Below are 22,459 nucleotides of genomic sequence, written 5' to 3' on the forward strand. Positions count from 1 at the left end.
TCACTGGCTACTGTGTGGAGGAGCATCATCAGCCAAATGCTGTCACTGGCTACTGTGTGGAGGGGCATCATCAGCCAAATGCTGTCACTGGCTACTGTGTGGAGGGGCATCATCAGCCAAATGCTGTCACTGGCTACTGTGTGGAGGGGCATCATCAGCCAAATGCTGTCACTGGCTACTGTGTGGAGGGGCATCATCAGCCAAATGCTGTCACTGGCTACTGTGTGGAGGGGCATCATCAGCCAAATGCTGTCACTGGCTACTGTGTGGAGGGGCATCATCAGCCAAATGCTGTCACTGGCTACTGTGTGGAGGGGCATCATCAGCCAAATGCTGTCACTGGCTACTGTGTGGAGGGTCATCATCAGCCAAATGCTGTCACTGGCTACTGTGTGAAGGGGCATCATCAGCCAAATGCTGTCACTGGCTACTGTGTGAAGGGCATCATCAGCCAAATGCTGTCACTGGCTACTGTGTGGAGGGAAAGGGGAAATCGTCAGAGTAATAGCTCAGAGTACACTTGGCAGGCAGTTTCTTCCTGCCTGACACACTTAACTCAACATTCTCCCATTTCAGCTTTTCTTTACTCAGGGGGTGATGAAGTTCACATCACAAACTGAGAGGATGCCAAACCTCCCCCCCGACCTCCCTGATCAAAGCACAGGATTGACATCTGTATACTGTGGGCAAAATGCTGCAAGTTAAGCTCAACTCTTTCTCTTTCTCCCTGTCTCTTGTTGTTTGCAGGAGGAGGAGGAGAAACAGAGAGAAAAATAGGAAGAGAACGAGAGGATAGGATTGATGCCTGTTTGGAAGCAGTGAATGATGAACCAGGGAGCAGGTGAACCCAGCTGTCGATGGCCATGGGCTCTCTGGCTCCTCTCTTCCCGTGGCCCTCTGCTCCGTGCCGGGTTCTCAGGGAGCCGGCTGGGGCCAGCCAGGCAGCGGCAGAGTGGGCAGGCGAGCCGAGGCAAGGGGAGGCGAGGCAGGCTCTCATCCCCGCTAGCAAGATGCTCCTCAGAAAAGCGGAGCAGCAAATCAATATGGAGGAGAGAGGCTAGCAGAGTTCGCCCATCACTGCCCCCGGCCCTAGAGCCCAGGGACCCAGCGCTGCCAGCTCTCGCTCTCCTCCTCCTCTAGTAGCAGGACCAGAACCAGCCACTGTATGGAGCACATCAGTCAGATCCTAACCCTCAACCACCCGCTTTCTCTCTATCTGTGTGTGTGTAAGCATGTCTGTATGTGTGGTTCCGCCGTAGGGGCTTTCCTGGTCCAAGACCATTTGATAAAACTTTGCCAGCGAGAAAGAGAGAGAATAAAAAACGGACGTCAAAGCTCTTTTATTTATTTTTTCGCTGATTACTCATTCTTACTCATTCCACCTGACTGTTTGAGCGAGAGTTCTTATATTGAATTGAACAGGGCTCTCTCGTCAGTCCCCCTCCAAGCATGTACTGTACAGTCACTATGCTCTACACATCTGATGAACCAGGATAAAAGGACAATTTGAACTTTTTTCTCTCGTCTGCAGATTCAGAGAAAATCTTTTTTCGCCTCCAGTTTTCTTCCTCACCCCTCAGGTTACTATCAGAGGAGGTGGCAGAGGTTATTGATCTGTATGGAGATGGAAGAGGTGCTGGTTTTGATACAGTACAGTTCACTGTCTGATGGTTATATAGTAGTGCCTGATAACCCATTCACTGTACAGTGGAACTATATTCAGGAGTGAACGAGTCCTGAGTGAGAGATGAAAAGGACGGTGAGCATATAGTGCCTGAACAGTGGTCTGAACAGTGGGCCTGATCACTGGCCTAAACAGTATCCACTATTTCATGTGACTTTTCTCCTCCATATTTGAACAATTCTCTCCCCACAAGGAGCTTTGAAAAGACCTTCTATACAAGAAGCCCTATCTTTAGATACATAGAAATAGGAAACATTTGATTAAATAAGAATGACTTTAAGTGCCTTTTTCTTTTGGAGAAGAAAGGGATTGAAAACTTCTGGGCTGGAGAGGACAAAGGGGACAGAGATAGTTTGGACCTGAAACAGGAATACCTTTACACAGAGAGATCTACAAACAACACAATGTTGCAGACTTCACTTGGTAAGCAGGCCTCCAGCTTCGCTGTTCTGTTGTTTGAGCCTTTTACACAGACGTGACAAAGTCATGTGACAATTGCTGGGTGTATATTCAAATGGTGTGTGAAATGTGTGAGGACTATTCATCGTCTTAAACAAATAAAACCGTCAAAGACAGGCTACAGTTAAGCAATAATACATGAGAGGCCTACCCCGGACAATTGTGCGCCACCCTATGGGACTCCCAATCACAGCCGGTTGTGGTTCAGCCAGGAATCCAACCAGGGTGTCTGTAGTGACGCCTCTAGCACTGAGGTGCAGTGCCTTAGACCGCTGCGCCACTCGGGAGCCCTGTAAAGTATTGACTGCCCTGTACCCAAGCGTTAGTTGAACATTGTAGCATACAAAAATGGTTGCTATGGAGGGTCTGTCTTCCACCCTTGCTAGCTAGCCAACCACACAGCTAACACAATCACTTCAGACTGAAGCTGGAAAGACCGAAAACTAGCTGCATTTCATTTAGTTTGACCTGTTTTTGTATTGACATTTCTTTGTATATATCCATGAAATGATGCTGATTCGTGATTTCGACTTGCTGAGAAAAGATGCGGAATACGTTCATTACTATGGGACAGAGTAGATATCTAATTTGAAATATTACAACAATGTTGCAAATCCTGAGATAATGTCTAGATGCTTTTTACAGTGGAGATCAAGTTTTATAAATTGCATGGCTGGGCAGATGAGACAGTGGATCTGTAAAAGTAGTAGTCGGAGTAGTAGTGTGTTGCTAGGTAACAACATAAATGTTGGAACTTTTTATGTTGTCGAGTATATCATGGGCAGGATAGGCTCTAGCAATGGGAATTCCAAACCACCCGTTGTATAATCGCTATTGAGTAATATACAGTATACACAGCAATGTAGCACAGACAATTCTCTTTTATTTTTGCTGCTTACCTTCAGCAAACATAATGCCCTAGGGTGTGATAATGCTGTAATTGAATTGTGGAGTAGTTGCGTGGCTTACAGATTAGTATTAAGAGTCCCACGTCAATCTGCTGGCACAGAGAGACAGGCGCCACGCTGTGTCTCAGCCTGGCAACGCCGTGCCGCGTACCTACAAAATGGCTGCCGTTGTCTGCCAGCTGTCTGCTCAGCCAAGATGGCGACTGCGGACTGCTTTTAACGCCCGCCATCTGCTTAACGGGTATGAAATGGCCCTAATTGCATTTGCATACGCTTGAGTCTTAACCCCCTCTGACTTGTTCTCCTAAATAACTAACACAGAGTGTTCAGAGAAACAACGCAAGCCGCTGCGTTAATGAAGGCGCTCAGGAGAATTACAAAACAAATGTCGCTGGTTGGTTGAGCTTCCTCTCTTTGTTTCTCTTTCACCCCATCTTTCTTTATGCAAGGCCTTGATAACGTTACTGTTGCTGGTTTTGGTATGAGTGAAATATGGGGTGGCAGTCTGTCTGTCTGTCTGTCTGTCTGTCTGTCTGTCTGTCTGTCTGTCTGTCTGTCTGTCTGTCTGTCTGTCTGTCTGCACATTGTGCCATATGTGACATTGGTGACTGGCTGCCGTTAGGTAGCCTCCTAACATACTGTTAAATCCCCACTGTAAAGGCAATAAGAGGAGGGGAGTACACGCCTGGCCGGCCCATCTCCACCACATAATGGCCTCATTAGCATGCACAGCACTCCCCGCTATAGGGCCTGGTGCGCTGCTGCACCGTGGGACCCAGCAGTGTACGCCCTTCACACAGCGCTCAGCATGCAGCACTGTGTTCCCCCGCACAATGCTGCCGCTTCATACTCCTTTTATTATGCCTTGTCAAAGCACTGGGGATCAGGGGTATCAGGAGGGAAACAGCGGGCGGCACGCTAAACGTGGATGAGGCAATATATTTGTGCTTTTTGGTCTTAATGTGGTGTTAGTCGGGATGGATGTACTGTTGCTCTGGTGTTTTACACTGGACGGTTGCACTGTTACAATCTCAGCCTTTCACAGACATTTTCACCTGTCAAAGCTAATTACTGCACTGAGTCCTCTGTGAATGATCTGTGTCCTGGAAATATGCTATCATCTGCTCTAAAGCCCTTTGATGTGTTTCTCTGTGTGTGTGTGTGTGTGTGTGTGTGTGTGTGTGTGTGTGTGTGTGTGTGTGTGTGTGTGCGCTGAGCAGAGGGGGGAACATAGTACACACCAGCAGCCCCACCATGCACACACACACCCACACCCACACACCCACACCCACACCCCACACACACACACACACACACACACACACACACACACACACACACACACACACACACACACACACACACACACACACACACACACACACACACACAGGCTCGTCTCCATGGGGGAACCACGACACGGAACTGAAGCCAAAGTAATCAAATCATTTTTACTCTCGCTCTCATAACTCACAGCAATTGAATCACTCCAGAAAACACTGGTTAGCATTCGGCCATTTCACGACCATTTCACGATCAGACCACAATGCAGTGTATGAGAGTGAAATATGTTTGACAATCCAGAGTGAGGGCAGAGAGGATCCATTGTTGTACATAATCATATAGAATAACACTAGATACTGTACACTACTATACTGTATAACTAAGGCAAGCAAGATGGATGATGCAATTCATTGTGTGAAATCCCAGAAAATTCATGTTCATTAACATTTCCCATGTCATTGTGGCAGCACCTTGAAAATGTATTGTGTTGTTTTCCTCTGACGTGTTTTGAGGGTTTGTCGCCTAGTTGTCATATTACAGTTAATAAAGGACGTAGTACCCATCAAGGGAGAGTGACTTGTGCACTGGCAGTGTATTAAATATGGGTGACACCACAGGGATAAGAAGCTAGCCTCACTAGGCTATATGCACGTTTACTTATTCAAAGCAGTCTCATCCCTCTATCTCCCTCTTTATCAGGTCGGTTTAATCAAGCTGCCTGTCTAATCAGCTCAGACTCTGTGGGGAGGAGAGCGCTTAGTGGTTAACTTAGCTTTGCCCAGGCTAGTTAGAAAGCTCAAACGCTAGCCCGACACCCAGGCTACTGTATCCCATCTCCTTTGTGGGTAAAATGGCAGCCAGGTTAATGGTGTTCTGAGCAGCTGAGACGGCAGGCTATGGGGGTGGGGGTCTGACAGGAGGGGGTAGGATTTGTTTGGGGTGGGTGGTGTCAGGATTGGGGGACAGTAGGTCCTTAAAGAGGGGAGTAAGAGAGAGAATAGTGTGTCTGGGTCAGTGGGTGTGTGCTGGTCCCTCATTTGCATATTGAGAACAGCTGGGGAGCCCATATGTTTTCAGCAACGCCAGACAAAAATGACATTCAGACATACACGCAAGCCCACCAAACCCCAAGGCATAGACCCCCTCTCAACACACACACACACACACACACAAATCAACTGCCATTTGGGATTGCATCTGGACATTCACGCTCTTACTTGAAAACACAAAAACACCCGTACCCCTAGCTCTGCCCCCCCCAAAAGAGAAAGCTTTTATGGTAATGATGCCCATAGCCATGTGTGTAAGTACACCACTGCAATTATGCATAATTCAGCACAAAGAGAGGAGGGACGGAGGCTGGGTACAGTACATCTTGCTAGACCTGGAGCTGGTGCAGGCAGTACAAGGAGGAAGGGAGGCTGGGTACAGTACGTCCTGCTAGAGCTGGAGCTGGTACAGACAGGAGGGAGGGAGGATACAGTTTGTGTGGGTGGGGGGTGGGGGGTTCAAGTTTTATTAGTTGTATGGGATACACATGGTATATACCGTCCAACGAAATGCTTACTTGCAGGTTCGTTCTCAACAATGCAGTGTGTGTGTGTGCAGACCGTTAGTTGGCAAAGTTGAAGGAGCACACACCTCTATCATTACACATACAGACATTAACCCCCTCCATTCCTTACCATCCTTACAGATAGGAGGGCAGACCACACACACACACACACACACACACACACACACACACACACACACACACACACACACACACACACACACACACACACACACACACACACACACACACACACACACACACACACACACACAAATACACACACACACAAATACACACACACACTACACACACACACACACACACACACACACACACACACACACTCTCTCTCTCTCTCTCTCTCTCTTTCACTTCTTATTTGGCTTTGTACTCTTCCATGACCAAGGCATGGCATGGTAATTCTAACCCAAAAGGAGGTTGGCAGCTCAAGCTGTAGATGTTTTATTTAATCAAGGTATGAATTGAGTGAGGTGGTATAATACTAGTTTTGTATCTTGGTGCTGCTAATTCCCAGAATAAGCATACATTAAATACAGAAATGTCTACCCATACATTTGTAAAAAATGTATTTATTTTTTAACAGCTAGAAATAGTGGTGATTGGATGTATTCATTTCAATCAGCATATCAGGCAGAAGAAGTATGAAGACATTTAGCTGATTGAAGCATACTGTCACTTCAAACATAAACCATATACAATATCTATAGGACAAACCGTTCTAGCCACAGAACCAGAGTCATTCTCTTTCTATGCTTCTAGAATGGTATTCCTAGTTTGAGTTATTGTGTAGGATTTGAACTGTAGACCATTTCACTGGTAGGGCTTAGTGGTGGTGGTGTTAGTGGGCACATGCTTCATGTGTGTCCATCCAGCCTCGTCTCATGAAGCTTCCCTCACTGTGAATACCCACTGCTTTTATTTGCTTAGATATTGATTGAATGTGTTCCACCCACAGAAGTAATAGTTGCTGAAAGCATTTATAGCCGTTGTTCAATTCTCCTAGACCTGCTTAGCATTTCTTTTTGTTGTTGTTGTACATTGCCCTACTTTCTAATTCAAATGGAAAATAATTCATTTGCATACATTTTGTGTTTAGTTCTTTTCAAACATCAATGATGAAATGAGATAAATAGGATGTTTTTTTTTCATGCTTTCATCCCAGGCATTTGGAAAGACACATCTGTGCTGATTTGCGATAGGTTTTCATAAAAAAAATTAAAAGCAGAAATAAAAGCATACATTCAATTACTTGTAAGTTATCAAGGTTATTTTCATTTATTTTATTATCATTATTATTATATTATTAAAAAGCTGCTATGAAATGTAGGATTTACTTGTGATTTATTTTCCCCTTTTGAGACCTACTGAATATCTTAATTTTTATTACTATATAATTGACAATTCTAGTTCTAGTGTATGTTTATTCTAAGCCTGTATCCTCATGATAATAATCTGATATTTTGAAGTGTTTTGTGATCATGTACCTGAGGGAGCTATTGTATCATTGAGCTGGCACATTTATTAACCTCAAACAAAATGGCCCGCATTTGTAATTGTGGAGACCAGTCCTCAGCCATTAGTGAAGGACTAGGAGCACTTCCATGAGAACAGTCTCTTAATCAGTATCATTGTAGACATCACTCCTCAGGCATCAGAGAAACTAGTGAACAACTTCCAAGAGTTGCTTTAGTAACACAGCACTGCTTCAACGCTCCAGTACGGAGAGCTGGCTGGCTTCTGATTACAGGCAGCAGAGGGAAAACAGGCAGGCATTTATCCAAGTCACTGATTATGTCATTTCAAAGGGCCCAAACACTCAGCCACACAGACAGCTCTGAGGGCAGAATTATGAAGCAGTGGGGAGTGGAATGTGTGTGTGTGTGTGTGTGTGATGGGGGGTTATGAGAGGGAAATTAAAATGGAGTGCTCTATGTGTGATTAAACTGGTGGCTTGGCTGGCAGAGGCCAAGCTCAAGTACAGGCCTGCGATTTGGACCATAATGAAAATGTGAGGGGCTGAGGCGGTGTTCTCAACCCCGCAACACAACACACACTGATCAGCACCAAACATACACACACCACAGCTTAACACACACCGATCAGCACCAAACATACACACACCACAGCTTAACACACACAGATCAGCACCAAACATACACACACCACAGCTTAACACACGCAGATCAGCACCAAACATACACACACCCCAGCTTAACACACACCGATCAGCACCAAACATACACACACCACAGCTTAACACACGCAGATCAGCACCAAACACACCTTACAGCCCAACACACGCAGATCAGCACCAAACACACCTTACAGCCCAACACACGCAGATCAGCACCAAACACACCTTACAGCCCAACACACGCAGATCAGCACCAAACACACCTTACAGCCCAACACACGCAGATCAACACCAAACACACCTTACAGCCCAACACACGCAGATCAGCACCAAACACACCTTACAGCCCAACACACGCAGATCAGCACCAAACACACCTTACAGCCCAACACACGGAGATCAACACCAAACACACCTTACAGCCCAACACACACCGATCAGCACCAAACATACACACACCACAGCTTAACACACACAGATCAGCACCAAACATACACACACCACAGCTTAACACACGCAGATCAGCACCAAACATACACACACCCCAGCTTAACACACACCGATCAGCACCAAACATACACACACCACAGCTTAACACACGCAGATCACCACCAAACACACCTTACAACCCAACACACGCAGATCAGCACCAAACACACCTTACAGCCCAACACACGCAGATCAGCACCAAACACACCTTTACAGCCCAACACACGCAGATCAGCACCAAACACACCTTACAGCCCAACACACGCAGATCAACACCAAACACACCTTACAGCCCAACACACACAGATCAGCACCAAACACACCTTACAGCCCAACACACGTAGATCAACACCAAACACACCTTACAGCCCAACACACGCAGATCAACACCAAACACACCTTACAGCCCAACACACGCAGATCAACACCAAACACACCTTACAGCCCAACACACGCAGATCAGCACCAAACACACCTTACAGCCCAACACACGCAGATCAGCACCAAACACACCTTACAGCCCAACACACGCAGATCAACACCAAACACACCTTACAGCCCAACACACGGAGATCAGCACCAAACACACCTTACAGCCCAACACACGCAGATCAGCACCAAACACACCTTACAGCCCAACACACGCAGATCAACACCAAACACACCTTACAGCCCAACACACGGAGATCAGCACCAAACACACCTTACAGCCCAACACACGCAGATCAGCACCAAACACACCTTACAGCCCAACACACGCAGATCAGCACCAAACACACCTTACAGCCCAACACACGCAGATCAGCACCAAACACACCTTACAGCCCAACACACGGAGATCAGCACCAAACACACCTTACAGCCCAACACACGCAGATCAGCACCAAACACACCTTACAGCCCAACACACGCAGATCAGCACCAAACACACCTTACAGCCCAACACACGGAGATCAGCACCAAACACACCTTACAGCCCAACACACGCAGATCAGCACCAAACACACCTTACAGCCCAACACACGCAGATCAACACCAAACACACCTTACAGCCCAACACACGCAGATCAGCACCAAACACACCTTACAGCCCAACACACGGAGATCAGCACCAAACACACCTTACAGCCCAACACACGCAGATCAACACCAAACACACCTTACAGCCCAACACACGCAGATCAGCACCAAACACACCTTACAGCCCAACACACGCAGATCAGCACCAAACACACCTTACAGCCCAACACACGCAGATCAACACCAAACACACCTTACAGCCCAACACACGCAGATCAACACCAAATACACCTTACACCTCAACACACGCAGATCAACACCAAACACACCTTACAGCCCAACACACGCAGATCAACACCAAACACACCTTACAGCCCAACACACGCAGATCAACACCAAACACACCTTACAGCCCAACACACGCAGATCAGCACCAAACACACCTTACAGCCCAACACACGGAGATCAACACCAAGCACACCTTACAGCCCAACACACGGAGATCAGCACCAAACACACCTTACAGCCCAACACACGGAGATCAGCACCAAACACACCTTACAGCCCAACACACGGAGATCAGCACCAAACACACCTTACAGCCCAACACACGCAGATCAGCACCAAACACACCTTACAGCCCAACACACGCAGATCAGCGTGTACACCTCACACACATGGTTACGTTCTTAAAAGAAAGAAGACACCTGTACCATGTCAGATATAGAGTTGAAATGTGTTCAATGTTGAGCTTTCATCCCAATATTACACTTTATATACATTACAGAAGACTGAAGTATAACAAAACCGTTTGACATAGAAACAATGGATTTTTGGCAGGTTTTTTGAAACAATGTTTATTAATGATGAAATGATGAAAAATATGAATAACAATCCACCCATGAGGCCACTAGGTCATTTGACTGCAGGAAAGGGCCACCACGAAACACTAGCCAGCATCCGTAGAACACACAAAGCTCAACTCAACAAACAGTATCCACTGACTTCCCTCTCTATACTCTTTCGAAGAAAGGGGGACGTTGAGAGGAGTGCATTGTGGAGAAAGAGAATGAGCTGAAATAATTGGTACTTCTGGTACTTCTGGTGGTGTGATGGGAGGGTGAAACCTAAAGCCAAGGGGAAGAATAGTGTGAAAGAAAGGATATTTTATTTTTGCTGGTAAATAGAAAGAACCTGTTTGATGATTTTGCTGAAACGTATAGAGCCACTACACCTCCAAACTCTCGGAGGCAGCAGAGATGGTGGTCACCAAGACACTCAGCCTACTGACGGCCAGTCACGATGCGCCACATCAATATTATATTTGACCATTTAGGCTCGGAGCAACCCAGAAAAGGGGGATGGTAACCAAGCGTGGGAACGGGGTGAAAATGGGGATGGTAAATCCAGTCAGGCAAATGGCTAGACTGCCCAGCTGCACTGACTTCCATTCAGGAGCAGGTGAAGAAAGACCCTAAGGGTCAAGGTCAGAGGAGGGATGTCGTCTGCTGTGCAGACTGGCCTGTTTGGGGGCTGCATCAAATGTGTTTGCTTATTTTATAAGCTGCTAATTATTGCCTCCCGGGGACCCCCTCCCCCAGACCTTCACCTCCCCCAGTCTGGTAGAGACAGAGACAGAGCATGTCCCTTTTGGCTTGCCGTCTCGGTGTACGTGGCTGGTCCACAATCAAACTGAGGTTGTCTACAGATTAGGATGCGGCTGTTTTAGTCGGTATCACTGCATTAGCAGACACACACTGATGTCGGTTAGCATATGATAATTGAATCTGAAAATAGGTGGTATTGTGAAAATAATTTTGATTCAGTTGTATGGATCTATTTTGGGGACCTTTTCTTTTTTTGTAATGATCCTTAATGACCACATACTTACTGTATTATGCCATGTTGGTAAGACAATCTGCGTTTAATGTCACTTTGAAATTTGAGAAATGACATTTGAAGCAGTAAATCACTGAGAAAGGGTTAAATAATAAATAGCATTTATTAGAAATGTTCAGATACCCTATCATTGCATAATGGTGCACGAGGTGTGCAGCACCGTGCATACACACAGTATAGTATCACTACCCTGCAGCAGTATAAACAATTATATCCCTTTAAGAGGAGGGACTTTATCTCATGAGATGTTTGTCAGAGAAAGTGGTTGACGGGGAACTGAAGACACGAGCACCTAGCCACCCTGTGGTAGATACCATTATTCACATAGGCTTCTGCTTTATTAGCCGGACTGAAAGAGAGCCACTTCTCACCCATCACTTCATCAATAGACCTGTCCCCCTGTTCTTTCCTCTGGAGGAACCGTACCCCTCCTCTCCTCCCCCATCCTCTCCCCCCCTCCTCTCCTCCCCATCCTCTCCCCCCCTCCTCTCCTCCCCTATCCTTTCCTCCTCTCCCCGGCCCTAATCGTCTCAACTCACGCTGAAATCAAGCTTAGTAACGGCACGTTTGTCAGCCCCTCTCTCTCGTCGTCGTCCCCCCCCCCACCATGCAAAGCTCCCTTTCTCCCGTCGTTCTCTCACCTTGGTCTGCCACCCACCCTCCCACTGCTTAAATCCCTATCAGCATGTCAACAAAATGTCTGCTCAGCTGGGGTTGACACACACACACAGTCTCACACATTGAGCTTCGTCCCTGCTGAACCCTTTCTCTCCTCACTCTCTCCTCGTTCCTCCTCTCTCTCTCTCTCAAGTCCTTCTTATCCAGCATGGCAAGTTGTGCTGTATACCAAAACAGAAGATGCAACCCGTTTGTTGTTTGCATGTTTTCTTGTATGGTAAATGCTTAGCAGAACTATTAGTGAATAATATTGCTTTACGTTGATGTTCTGAGGTGAGTTGGGTAAGGTTCAGTGTCCAATTTGCTGATTCTAATAGAGACTTATTTTCCTTGCCAAGTATATTTAATCCATTCTACAAACATACTTACCCATTTAATTGCTGGGGAAAATATGTATACCTTGGAATGAAGTAGATTTGAACATAAGATTACTACATCACAAGAAATGGTAATATGCTACTAGTTTTTTCCGTTTACTCCAGTGGAGGCTGGTGGGAGGAGCTATTGGAGGACGGGCTCATTGTAATAGCTGGAATGGACTCTATGGAATGGCATGGAAACCACGTTGGACTCCGTTCCATTTATTCCATTCCAGCCATTGCAATGAGCCTGTCCTCCTATAGCTACTCCCACCAACCTCCACTGATTTACTCCTATAGGCCCCTCTTGTATTGGCATTGGTTCAGATCACAAGGATGTATATTCAGTCATATCAGCTAACATGAAGTTGCTGCTGCTGCTTCTTGTTGTTATTCTTGAGGTAGCAGCCATTTTTGGCTGGCAAAGCTAGATGGCGGCCGCCTATATTTATTTATCAACGATGCGAGAGATAAAGCAGTTGTGTCTCGTCAGATGTGTGTGCATGTGTGTGTATATATATATATATATATATATATATATATATATATACATATATATATATATATATATATATATACATATATATATATATACACTGCTCAAAAAAATTAAGGGAACACTTAAACAACACAATGTAACTCCAAGTCAATCACACTTCTGTGAAATCAAACTGTCCACTTAGGAAGCAACACTGATTGACAATAAATTGCACATGCTGTTGTGCAAATGGAATAGACAACAGGTGGAAATTATAGGCAATTAGCAAGACACCCCCAATAAAGGAGTGGTTCTGCAGGTGGTGACCACAGACCACTTCTCAGTTCCTATGCTTCCTGGCTGATGTTTTGGTCACTTTTGAATGCTGGCGGTGCTTTCACTCTAGTGGTAGCATGAGACGGACTCTACAACCCACACAAGTGGCTCAGGTAGTGCAGCTCATCCATGATGGCACATCAATGCGAGCTGTGGCAAAAAGGTTTGCTGTGTCTGTCAGCATAGTGTCCAGAGCATGGAGGTGCTACCAGGAGACAGGCCAGTACATCAGGAGACGTGGAGGAGGCCGTAGGAGGGCAACAACCCAGCAGCAGGACCGCTACCTCCGCCTTTGTGCAAGGAGGAGCAGGAGGAGCACTGCCAGAGCCCTGCAAAATGACCTCCAGCAGGCCACAAATGTGCATGTGTCTGCTCAAACGGTCAGAAACAGACTCCATGAGGGTGGTATGAGGGCCTGACGTCCACAGGTGGGGGTTGTGCTTACAGCCCAACACCGTGCAGGACATTTGGCATTTGCCAGAGAACACCAAGATTGGCAAATTCGCCACTGGCGCCCTGTGCTCTTCACAGATGAAAGCAGGTTCACACTGAGCACATGTGACAGACGTGATAGAGTCTGGAGACGCCGTGGAGAACGTTCTGCTGCCTGCAACATCCTCCAGCATGACCGGTTTGGCGGTGGGTCAGTCATGGTGTGGAGTGCACCACAGACTGTCCAGGAGTTGGCGGATGCTTTAGTCCAGGTCTGGGAGGAGATCCCTCAGGAGACCATCCGCCACCTCATCAGGAACATGCCCAGGTGTTGTAGGGAGATCATACAGGCACGTGGAGGCCATGAACACTACTGAGCCTCATTTTGACTTGTTTTAAGGACATCACATCAAAGTTGGATCAGCCTGTAGTGTGGTTTTCCACTTTAATTTTGAGTGTGACTCCAAATCCAGACCTCCATGGGTTGATAAATTTGATTTCCATTGATCATTTTTGTGTGATTTTGTTGTCAGCACATTCAACTATGTAAAGAAAAAAGTATTTACTAAGAATATTTCATTAATTCAGATCTAGGATGTGTTATTTTAGTGTTCCCTTTCATTTTTTTGAGCAGTGTACATATATATATATATATATATATGTATATATATATATATATATATATATATAACTTTTAGGTGATGGATAGTGTGTGAGTTCTTCAGGGCTTATGCTGTATGCTGACGAAGGTCTGATTGTGTCTGTGGGTACATGTGTGTTCATATTGATGCGTGTGTAACGGCGTTCTTCATTTGTGGAAAGAGAGTCGGACCGAAATGCAGCGTGTTGGTTACTCATGACTTTAATGAATGAAATGCGGTACATGAAATAACTCAGAATACAAAACAACAAACAGAACGTGAAACTAATTACAGCCTATCTGGTGACTACAACACAGAGACAGGAACAAACACCCACGAAATACCAAGCGAAACTCAGGCTGCCTAAATACGGTTCCCAATCAGAGACAACGAAAGCACCTGACTCTAATTGAGAATTGCCTCAGGCAGCCAAGCCTATACCACACCCCTAATCAGCCGCAATCCCAAATAATACAAACCCCAATACGAAACATAACATATAAACCCATGTCACACCCTGGCCTACCCAAACATATGACAAAAACACAAAATACAATGACCAAGGCGTGACAGCGTGTTCCTTGTCCAATGTTGTCCCTCAGTTTATCTTGCTGCAGAGTGCCCAGCTGGTGTCATCCTCGCAGGCAGTAAAAGTGTCTTTGTTCAGTCTGTGTCTCTGTGCTATCGTGTCTCTGAGCTGTGCTTGCCTGTGCCCCAGTCTCCCCCATCTGCCACTGATGTCATTAGCGAAGAGGGAACATGGGCACATTGGGAGCCCGGCTTATTTGACAATCCCCAGCAACTGCCTCCTCTTCCTCACTGCAATATAAAGCCTGCATCCTCACCTCACCTCACCTTTTTTTTCCTATTTCAATCATTGTGATTTTTTGCACGAGGACTTGGATGCTGCATTCTCAGCAGTGGCCAGCCTCTGCCAACGTAGCACAATCTCTATGTAAATGTATTCAGATTAATGTGTTGCCCAAAAACCATCAGCTCGGCTGGCTGCATGGACCAGGCTGAGGCTGGGGGGAAGGTGTTTCCACACTAGGCTAAAGCTGGCTGGGCTTGTGTTAGATTGCTGTTAATGCTAGCGGCTATGAGGTGGACCCCTGCCAAAAAGGCATAGAAACCCCTGTTAAACACTATGTTTATATTGGACTGTGATTTGCAAATGGGCCTTTGGCGTAGCAACCCTGTGTCACTCTGCTTTTTCATCAGGCACACAGCAGACAGCTACAGATAAAATCAGGGGGTCCTCACTCGGCGAGCATAGGGAGACGGGGAGAGGGAGAGGAGGGAGGCGTGAGCATATACATGTTTGTGGGGGCTCCTCTCTAGAGTGCAGTTTGGTATTCATATTGAGATATTCCTGAGTGCATCAACACATCTCACATACAGTACACATACACTTTCCCTCTCTGCTATGCTTGCTGTTCTCCCCAGCATCTCTACCGTTGTGAACTTCACTGTGAGCCAGTTCATTGTTATTCATTTCACTGTTATCCTGGCTGCCCTGTGAGACTGACTAAGACTCCGTTCAGCAGCCGTATTGTATAGGAGACAGGTCTGTTGTTTCCACTGAAGGATGACATACTGCAGGGTGACGCTGGCGTTCCTATAGTGTCTGCTGTACTGTAGGAGTTCCACAGTCCTGAGAGGACATGAGCCAGTGCTGACTGTATCACAGACAGTCACTGTGACTGCTGCTTGGCGAATGTCTTGGGTTTGATATCACAGATACTGTAAACCTCATCCCCACGGTAATCAGAGGATCATTGTTGTATATATTTTGGTTACCTTTATTTTCACAGGGAGTCCCATTGAGACCAAGGTCTCTATCACAAGGGAGCCCTGCATACAATATATTAAAAATGAAAATTACAAATATATTCAAGAAAAACAACCACGTGACCTAAGAACCAGTACTATACGATGTGGCTGCTGGGGATTTGAAATGATTTCTATTATGTTCAATAGGTAGATGTGGGAAAAATGGAAATCCTAAAGGTGTACTATGAGGCAGTCCACTGAGAGTAGTTTGTTTTTAATCGTGGTTAAGAGAATAATCTTAACATATTTTATACTTTCTTTCTAACTTTCTCGCTTACAACTTTACTTTCTTTTTTCACGCTCCTCTTTTGCCTCTTTCCTCTGCCCCCCCCCCCGCCCCCCTCATTCTCCCTCTGACACTTTCTCCCTATGGCTGCGGGGACATGGGCTGAAGTTTGCTTTGCTGAGTCCATAAAGAGGCATTTTAAAAAGCTGTGTTAAGAGAGGAACAATGGTTAAAAGAGCCCCCCTCGGTGAGGGGCTGGTTCCCATGGGGACTCAGCATGGTGCTCTATTGGCCCAGCTCTCCCTGGCCTCCATTCACCACTCAGTCATGGTCCCTTATGGCGGAGGGAAAATCACACGATTCATGCGAAGTGTGATCCAATGACATGTATTTTTAATGAGGGCTTACGTCTTTGTTGGGATGGACTGGACGGACACACTACTCCAGGTTTCACCAGGTTTCTGTCAGTCAGGCCTGCCCAAACTCTCTCTCTACCCGCCTTGCTTCACTCTCTTGTTCACTCTCTCTATATTTCCTCTCTCCTCCCAGGCTCTCTGTGGCCTACCCGGACCAGAGACAAAGCTCCCACAGCCCAGGAGCAGCCTCAGAATAGCCTCAGTGAAAGGCTTTATGTTGCTCCTCTAAACCCACTGCTGGTAGTTACCATGATGATGTCATCAGACAACAGCCCTTTCTGCTGCTACAACAGTTTTAACAATGAAAATATTGATATGCATGAAAAAAAGAAGTAAGATTTGATCTAAATTGAATTTTGATACTTGAGGGATTGAATACATTTACCAATCAACATTTTGAAATGAGACAACTTAAACTACATGACTAAAAGTATGTGGACACCTGCTCGTCGAACATCTCATTCCAAAGTCATGGGCATTAATATGGAGTTTGTCCCCCCTTTGCTGCTATAACAGCCTCCACTCTTCTGGAAAGGATTTTCACTAGATGTTGGAACATTTCTGCTGGGACTTTCTTCCATTCAGTCACAAGAGCATTAGTGAGATTGGCACTGATGTTGGGGGATTAGGCCTGGCTCGCAGTCGGTGTTCCAATTCATCCCAAAGGTGTTCGATAGGGTTCAGGTCAGGGCTCTGTGCAGGCCAGTCAAGTTCTTCCACACCGATCTCGACAAACATTTCTGTATGGACCTCGCTTTGTGAACTGGGGCATTTTCATGCTGAAACAGGAAAGGGCCTTACCCAAACTGCTGCCACAAATTTGGAAGCATAGAATCGTCTAGAACGTCATTGTTTGCTGTAGCGTTAAGATTTCCCTTCACTGGAACCAACCCGAACCATGAAAAACAGCCCCAGGCCATTATTTCTCCTCCACCAAACTTTACACTTGGCACTATGCATTCAGGCAGGTAGCCGTCGGACTGCCAGGTGCTGAAGCGTGATTCATCACTCCAGAGAACACATTTCCACTGCTCCAGAGTCCAATGGCGGCGAACTTTACACCACTCCAGCCAATGCTTGGCATTGCGCATGGTGATCTAAGGCTTGTGTGCGACTGCTCGGCCATGGAAACACATTTCATGATGCTTCCGATGAACAGTTATTGTGCTGACGTTGCTTCCATAGGCAGTTTGGAACTTGGTAGTGAGTGTTGCAACCGAGGACAGACGATTTTTACACGTTACACGCTTCAGCACTCGGCCATCCCGTTCTGTGAGCTTGTGTGACCTACCACTTCGCGGCTGAGCTGTTGTTGCTCCTAGACGTTTCCACTTCACAATAACAGCACTTACAGTTGGCTCGGGACAGCTATAGCAGGGCATAAATTTGACCAACTGGCTTGTTGGAAATGTGGCATCCTATAACGGTGCCACGTTGAAAATCTTATACACTTGTCAGCAATTGGTATGTCTGAAATATCAGAATCCACTCATTTGAAGGGGTGTCCACATACTTTTGCATATATAGTGTATATAATATTGGTGTACTGTAGAGTATATCAGAGTATTTTCCAGTCTCATTTTTTTTTTTTTTTTTTGTAGGACCATACATTTTCTTTCAGAGGCATCCCACCATGTATCACACTTACGTGGACATTTCACATGTCATATGCTGTGTGTACATCTGGAGCAATATGTCAGCCCTATCTGTGTGGCATGTCCATGGCTGAGAACAGTCGTTAAACTGTCTGACCACATCACCACACTCAACCATCATCTAGCCCTCGTCCACACTGCAACAACCAGGCTCACACCACAGGCCCAAGGCCAACAGCCCAGCTGCACTCACACACATCCAGCATATGCCACTCTCTCCATCTGCAGAGCCTTTTTCACTGAGCCGGCTGTCTTTTTCTCAATGCACCCTTCTTCTCACGCGAGCCTCGCAACTAGCTTGTATTCATGGCTGTTGTGGGGATGCAGAATTAGTATGCAACAGAGCAGACAGGCCTTCTGTTCTAATGGGGCAGAGCAGAGCAGCAGTCTAACGGGGGGGGTTGAACAATACGTTCCCCCCTCCAGCCCCTCAACCCCGGCCTGTCCCAAACCTTAATGGGACATCAGACAGACAGGCTGCACTGAGCATGGAGCCCAGCAAGCCCCCCCATCCAGCTCTTCAGCCCTGGCCTGTCCCAAACCTTAATGGGACATCAGATAGACAGGCTGCATTGAGCATAGAGCCGAGCAAGCCCCCCCCCTTCTCCTTCTCCCTCTCCCATCTCCCCCCAAAATACACCTCCACCCCAACCCCCTCTAGCTCCATAGATGCACCCTCAGCCTCAGCCACCACCCAGGGCTATTCAAATCAAATCAAATCAAATTGTATTTGTCACATACACATGGTTAGCAGATGTTAATGCGAGTGTAGCGAAATGCTTGTGCTTCTAGTTCCGACAATGCAGTGATAACCAACAAGTAATCTAACTAACAATTCTAAAACTACTGTCTTATACACAGTGTAAGGGGATAAAGAATATGTACATAAGGATATATGAGTGAGTGATGGTACAGAGCAGCATACAGTAGATGGTATCGAGTACAGTATATACATATGAGATGAGTATGTAGACAAAGTAAACAAAGTGGCATAGTTAAAGTGGCTAGTGATACATGTATTACATAAGGATGCAGTCGATGATGTAGAGTACAGTATATACGTATGCATATGAGATGAATAATGTAGGGTAAGTAAACATTATATAAGGTAGCATTGTTTAAAGTGGCTAGTGATATATTTACATCATTTCCCATCAATTCCCATTATTAAAGTGGCTGGAGTTGGGTCAGTGTCAATGACAGTGTGTTGGCAGCAGCCACTCAATGGTGGCTGTTTAACAGTCTGATAGCCTTGAGATAGAAGCTGTTTTTCAGTCTCTCAGTCCCAGCTTTGATGCACCTGTACTGACCTCGCCTTCTGGATGATAGCGGGGTGAACAGGCAGTGGTTCGGGTGGTTGATGTCCTTGATGATCTTTATGGTCTTTATTGAGGGGGTCCTAGACACCCTCCACCCCTCAGCCAAACTATGCATAAATTAGGCTGGTGTCTCTGTGCAGTCAGCAGGTTGGGTGCGCCACACCGGCTGTCTCCCAAGCTGGTCCCTCCAACACCCCCACACTGCCTCTCCTCCCTCCCCTGCCCCCTGTCTCTTCCTTCTCCCTCTCTCCCCTACCCCCACACCCCTGCCTCCCCTGCCACATATTTCCTCCCATGTCACCCCTGCCCCCTATCTCCCCTTCCTCCCCACCCCCAGTGTCTCCTCTATAGCCTCCACTGTATAATACCCTGATAAATCAGCCAGGCCTTCTGCTCCACCAGACCAGACCAGCTAGGTTATTGTTGACGTCTGTCTGGGATCTAGGATCTCCTGGTTGGGCTTTAATCACCGGCAGAGCCTCTTCTCCTCTCCAGACCCCCACAGATGTTCTGCTAATAAAAGGACGTTTTGTGGTATTAACACCATAGGACTATTTTGGGTTGAGCTCAGCTCAGTTCCGTGTAAGTGCCTTGACCGTTTACTCGTTACGGGGAACGTATTGGTTATTTGGTTATTTTATAAAGATGCTCCGACAGGGTCTGGTGAGTTTGTGATATGATGTCCTGTATCTGTTTGGTCCTCTGGTCTCTTTTTGTAATTATACTGAAAACTATTTTTATACTGAAACTAGATATCTGGCAGTATGTTTCAATGATGTTACATCAGCGTTACATCAGATAATTTATACCAAAGGTTAAGAGCCCAAATAGAACCCCCACATGCAGTCTCGTCATAGAGCAGAATGATAATTAGATGACTGTCCCAGACTCAGCATCCTCCCTCCATCCTCCTATGCAGCGTAAGCTATCGTGACATCAGTTTATGACCATGCAGGGACCAATGTCTAAGACGAGTGTGTGTGTGTGTTTGGGAGCAGGGATTTGGGTCATTGTGTTTGTGTCTGGATCCTATTCCCAGAGGTAATATTGGTCTGGGGGGGTGGCCCTCCCCCTATAGGCTGCAGGCGTTGGGGGTCAGCCGGTGTGCCCAGACAGGCCCTACTCTGCAAGCTCAGGGGTCACCCTCAACGCTGATACAGACGGCAAATAAACACACAGACACACATCCCCCCCAACCGGTAGTAAACAACAACACAGCGTGGCTGGGGAGGGAAGGAGACAGAGATACACCACACAAGACAGCGCCATCTAGGGCTAGGCTGACACTGCACACGTGTACATGATCTAAGGTCAGATAGTGCTTCCTCATATTTAACCTGTCAGACCTTGTAGATCCTTTCATTGTCCTAATCAGCCTTTTCTGTTGTCTTGTGTCTTCTCAGATGCTGAGGTTACAATGGAGATGCAGTGGAAGCATCAAGCATCATGTCCCGTGCAGACCAAACCAGACACACAGAGAATTAAAGCCGTTCACTGTAATAAAAGTCAATACAAATACCCCACCACAGTCAAGAGGATTCAGTTCTCCAAACTATTGATTATCACCAAGTGTTTGTGTGGTCAGGTAAGTAGGAGTCTTAACAAGGGAAAGGGACTTTTATAAGTGGTGGTTGAAAAGTAATACATTTTTTTGAATAGTTTCATTAGGTCTTAATGAAATATTTTGAAACCAATTTTAAGGGGATATTGGTTGAGATCCCAAGGGATCCTTTGCCCGTTTCTATTTCAGAGTAAAGCTTTTAAATGTAAAATCCTTGATTTGCTCAAGTCTTTGTATGTGTTTGCACTGCAGCTTCATTCTCTTACCTACAATTTTCATATCATTGATCGCAATAACTATTTTTTATGTAAAAAATTAAAGACTGCTGCATGTTTTCAGTGTCTTGTGGTAAAAAATACAAATAAAGTGAACGTAATTGAAAAAAGAAAAGCTGCCTCAGTAGTTTTATTTTTGTTTTTCCATTTAAATTAATCAAATGAAATTGACCATACACTGCATATTGTAGTTACCGATGTAGGATTTTAATTTGAGACAGTTTGCTACAGCAAGAAAATAATGCTGCAGCAACAGGAAATCATTATGTGGATTATAATTGAACACAACATTTTTGTAGGGGTTGATACGTGTAATGTTAGGTCAAATCAAAGTGGAAACTACAAACTTTAGAAGCAGTGCAGGAAAATTCTCATCAACAAAAGAGTGATCAAATTAAGATCCTACATCGGTATACAATATGAACATGGGTAATTTCACACAGGAGGTCCAACATTTGCAACAGCTATTCAGATCATCTCAGAGTTATCCTGAAGGACCAGAAAGGAGAAAGTTAAACCAAGTGGCCAACGTCTTTGGTGCCAATTAGGTCCCTGTGTATGAGAGTAAAGGGGGTGTATAAGGAAGCTGCTGGAGCGGAAGAAGGAGCTACACACAGGCCTTGTTTTTTGGTGATCACGCCTCCTATTGTTTTCCCACAACAGCCGGTTCATGCGATGCCCCAAAACCCCCAGTGCGCTTCAGTGCTCTGGCTGAAATGGGCTCTCTGTTCCCTGCACTGGGCTGCCCGCCTAGCCCCTGCCTCGCCCTGACTGGTAATGACCTGAAATTAGGG

The 22,459-nt window shown here is 46.0% G+C and overlaps 1 long non-coding RNA gene across 1 annotated transcript in view; it reads left to right on the forward strand.

The window, feature by feature from the left end:
- Positions 1-21,757, forward strand: part of LOC115108272 (uncharacterized) — a 36,964-nt gene extending 15,207 nt beyond the window's left edge. Inside the window, exons 2-3 of the long non-coding RNA XR_003860327.2 lie at positions 748-2,107; positions 21,233-21,757. This is a non-coding gene — a long non-coding RNA (uncharacterized LOC115108272). The remainder of the gene's footprint in view (positions 1-747; positions 2,108-21,232) is intronic.
- Positions 21,758-22,459: the final 702 nt, after the last annotated feature.

The sequence above is a fragment of the Oncorhynchus nerka genome, linkage group LG24 (assembly GCF_034236695.1).
Source record: "Oncorhynchus nerka isolate Pitt River linkage group LG24, Oner_Uvic_2.0, whole genome shotgun sequence".
NCBI classification, from domain to species: domain Eukaryota; kingdom Metazoa; phylum Chordata; class Actinopteri; order Salmoniformes; family Salmonidae; genus Oncorhynchus; species Oncorhynchus nerka.